This window comes from Lissotriton vulgaris, chromosome 8, assembly GCF_964263255.1.
Source record: "Lissotriton vulgaris chromosome 8, aLisVul1.2, whole genome shotgun sequence".
Lineage (NCBI taxonomy): Eukaryota > Metazoa > Chordata > Amphibia > Caudata > Salamandridae > Lissotriton > Lissotriton vulgaris.
In genome coordinates this window covers 1,119,849,915-1,119,854,655 of record NC_141696.1, presented here as the reverse complement: position 1 = coordinate 1,119,854,655, position 4,741 = coordinate 1,119,849,915, and positions in this window count along the sequence as shown.

Here is a 4,741-nt window from a genome sequence, read left to right as displayed (position 1 = left end):
GCCATCTATATTTGTTTGGCAATGTGTTCCTTGTGGGGGAATCTAGAGTATAGGATAAATCTAAGTGACTTAGAATTTGTTTAAAATTGGGGTTTGAAGCCATAAATGTTCATGGTATTAAGCCAGTTTTGTACTGTTTCTTGTCTGTTGTTCTCTGCAAATAACAGGATTCTGTAATGGTTGAAGTGAGCTTCAAGTGGGATGTTGAATATGCAAGTCTGGATAATGTGTAATCAGTGTTTGAGGTGTTGGTTGTTCTTCCAGCTGGCAATAGAGTTCAGGGAAGGTGATAAGTGTGGCACAAATGGTTAGAGTGGCAGACCTTGATGCAGAGCTCAGGCCCGGGACCAGGGTTCGATTCCTGCCTTGGCGGGTCTCGGGTTCATAAATTCCTCTGACCTGATATTCTCGCCTCAGCGCCTATTCTAATCATGGGCCCCACGCTGCAACTCTGGGCAATAGCTTGGTTAATCTCCACAACGGCCCCCAACAGCGCTGGGAATGCCTGGTTTCACAATGGGGCTGTCCAGGAGTGGACACTTCACAAGGAAAGCCAGGAAGGGTTCCTCAGTGGTTTTAGTACAAGCTCGTGAGACCCTTGTTGGGTAGCTGTGCGCTATACAAGTACAAAACATTTACATTTACATATTCAGGCCTCTTTTTGCAGCCGAGGGTGCCTAATATGGTATTTGGAAGATCTTCCAAGGATATCCTGGGTCCTAATCCGTGCACATCTATGGTGGTCCTCCCAATGCTTTCAACATTGCAGTGCTATGCCTGGTAATATCATCCTAGAATTCCAGGCATGTAGCACCCTATAAAACTAAGGAAATTGCTGTACTCCCTGAATACCTCAATTTCAGCTAATTTGGGTTCACTGGAACTTAAATCAACAGCCCACCCCTTCAACGGTGGCTCTGGGATACCTATTTCTATCTATAACTTCCTGTTTATCACATTTTATGGAGAACTCAGTCTACACTAAGTGGATCTGCAGAGTGTAGGTATACATACTTGAAAACTGTGGGAGGGGGAGGTGAAAACATGTCTATAGTCATGGGTGGCATCTTAGTGGTGACACACATCACTAACAGATATCATGTTCCACTTGGAAATGGTTTACAGATAGAAATGTAATTCTACAGCATGCAGGTGTATATCTAAGCAAGTGCAGTATTAGTCTTCAGATACAACTAATATGGATAATGTTGTACATGCAGATGGAAATGTTTTGCAAGGTGGTCATTGTGAATTTGACTATTGTGTTTTTCTCAAGAGAGTGTTGGGTGAATTGACGTATTATTTTAGGGTTTGGGTGTATTGTGTGCCTGTGCCATTGTGTGTGTATTTGTTTTTGGGACTTGCACTGTGCCTAGATGTGCATGTATATGTAGAATTATGGTGTGTTGTGTGTATTCGTATGATTTACTACAATTGCATATTTTTACGAAATGTCATTAAATGTATTGTTCACTGAAGCATTACTTTTCATGTTGCTCAAACTCACTCATTTGCACCAGGTTGCATTTAATAGCTCTCTATAGAAAAATCCTAGCAATATTACTGGTGAACACTTTTCTCGTAGTAATAACCAGTTGTTAGAACTGGGGGTCTCTAGTTGGCAGAGGTAGGTACCACTGTCCAAATAGGGACCCTTGCTTCTAGTCAGGGTAAGGAGGAAACCCTCTGAGATAACCCCTGCTCACCCTCTAGGTAGCTTGGCACCAGCAGTCAAGGCTAATCAGAAGGCAATGTGTAAAGTATTTGTACCAACACTCCCAGTAACACAGTGAAAACAACACAAACTGACTCCACAACAGTTTAGAAAAATAAAGGTATTTAATCTAAACTACACAAGACCAAAACAACAAAAATCCTACATACACAGTTCAAGAATATGGTTGCGAAAGAGTTCTTAAGGTTGCGATAAAAATAATCTACAGTTGCGTGAAAAGTTCACAGTTGCGTCACGTTTAGTCAACAGTACCTATAGATGAACAAAGTTCCAAAAGCAGAAGCTGGTGCGGTGGAAAACAAGCGAAGCATTGCTCCTGAGACCTTGGGGAGGCGATGCGACAACCCCGCTGCGGCAGCGGGCGTGTTGCAACGAATCCGGTCCGTATGGGGAGGAAGGCCACTTGTATGGATTCCGGTGCGTAGATTTCGTAGGAAGTTTGTTCCTGCAAAGGCACGATGCGACGGTCTCGTAGGGGCTGCGACGATCTCCGGGGCGACGATGCGCGATCCTGCAGCGATCTCTCTCTCACAGCTCCTCGATGGCTCTGCGACGATGTTCGCAGCGACGTGATGCGGTCCGCAAGCAAGCGGTGCGGCGATCTCACTCACCCAGCGACGACAGGCTCTGCGACGACACTTGCAGTGATTGTAGTCTTTCCGTACCGGTCTGGTACGTCCCGCAAACGAAGGATGCGACGACTCTGGTAGCGGCAACAGGTGCTGCGACGATCTCGGCCTTCATAGCGGCGGGAATTTCCTCGCACTGTCGGGGATGCGCTCCACAGCGAGCGATGCAATAACTTTTCAGTAGCAAAGTCTTTAAATCTTGGTTTCCAGCTTCCCAGCACAGGTACACCTTCCAGAGGCGCCACGCACTCCAAGAAGGACAGAACTCTCTCAGTAGAGCTCTGGGGAAGCTGGGGGTGAAGTCCTTTTGTTCCTGGGACTTCAAAACAGGGAGCCAGCTCTTCTCAGGCCCTTGGAGACTCCTTCAAGCAAGGGGACACAGCACAAAGCAAAGTCCTTACCCTCTCCTTGGCAGCAAAGCAACAGCAGGGCAATCCAGCAGAGCAACAGCTGGACAATCTTCCTTCTTCAGTTTCAGCTTTCTCCTTGGCAGAGGTTCCTTCTTGATTCCAGGATGATCTAATCTTCTGTAGTCAGGGGTTCTATACTTATACCCCTAAAAGTCTTTGTTCCCTTTGTGCAGGAGGGCTCTGAGCCCGGTCTGAACCTGTTCTGGGTGTTCCTTTAGCACTATGTTTTCCTGGCTTCTCCTTTCCTTTCAGAGTGAGGGGCAGGGTCGTCAGCCGCCCAGCAGGAGGTGGAGCCAGCATTGTGGAAGGTAGGCACAGCCCTATTCAGGCCCAGGTACTATCTCCTCCCACCACTCAAGTTGCAAATGCAGTCATTCAGCCTAGGGCTGACTCAGCCAGCCTCCTGGGGAATCCCCAGCCCCTGTCACTCTCAAACCAGACAGTCAATACACAAAAAGGCCAAGGCACACAGAAAGGGCAGACAAGAGAACAGCAACTTTCTAAAAGTGCTGTTCTCAAACACAGGATTTAAAAACAAACTTTCCTAAAAGGTGTGTTATTAAATTCTGAGTTCAGGGATACTAGACTTGTATGTCCTTTCGTGTGCCTATGGGAAGATATGCTGGTAGCCACTGTAGCCAGCATCCCCCATGATAGCCTATGGAGCAAGATAGCCTTGCAGCAGTGAAAAACTAAAATGGCTGTAATTCACTACCAGAGCATGTCACCTGCACAAGTACATGCTCTACCTTTCACATACACTGCACCCTGCCCAAGGGGGTACCTTGGGCCTTCCATAGGGGTGACCAATGTGCACAAAAAGAGAAGGGTTAGGCCTGGTCAGTAGGGACACTGACCAGGAGGACCTGGCAGTTCACAGACTGCACACAGGCACTGCGGTGGCAGGCCTGAGACACCATGTTGGGGCTACTCCTGTGTGTGGCACAATCAGTGCTGCAGGCCCACTAGTAGCATTTGTTGTCACCAGCCCTGGAACACCCAGTGCACTTTACTAGGGACTTCTTGGTGATACAAATAGGCCAATCATGTATATCCAATCATAATAACAATTTACACAGGGAGCACTTACACTCTGACACTGATCAGCAGTGGCAGAGTGTCCAAAGCATATAAACCAGCAAAAACGAAATCCAGCACAGCATCAAAAATACAGGAGGTAGAGGTAAAAAAGACAGGGGAAACCATGCCAAAGATGCCAGGTCTAACACCAGTTCACTTCACAAAAGACAAATAGGCTTTGTCCGAGGCAGATCCTCAAGAAATCAAATATAGACCCTATTATACATCCTCCCACAGGAAACCATTGCACCCTCCTTTGATGCAGAAAAAGTCTTGAATCATATCGGCTGGGATACCTGTTATGGGCAATGTAAAGGGCACAATTGGGTTGTAATTTCATATCAGTGGCCAAATGACTTTAAAGAAACACAAAGCAGAATGTGAACTGTGTTTTTTTTTATCAGAACCTTTCCAAATATTAGCACTAGGAAAGGTTGTCCATTGCCTTCAGCTGTTCACATTGTCCGTAGAACCTGTCTCTAAAGCTATCTACCTCAAGAGCATCTAAAGCCTTATTCAGTGAAGACAGAATCCTAGTGGCACCCACAAACCCAGGAATTTTTTGTGCCTGCTTCACTGTCCCTAGTAGATCCCCTTTCTCCTTCTGAGGCTAAAAGATAAACTCATGCACTTTCAAGTATTCCATACTACCAAAGCAACTATTGAGGGCAAAGACAACAAATGTGTTGTGGAACAGCTCAAGTACCTACGCGTACATGTAAATAAAGGTCTGAGATGAATGGCTACAGACAACATAAAACACCGCTAATGATTTTTCCCTGAGGTGCTATTTACATCTGTCTGCATCTGTCTGCACGGTGATGAGTCCAAATCATCAAGGTGACTGTAGCTCCCTAAATAAATAAATAATTATGATTTTAATATGC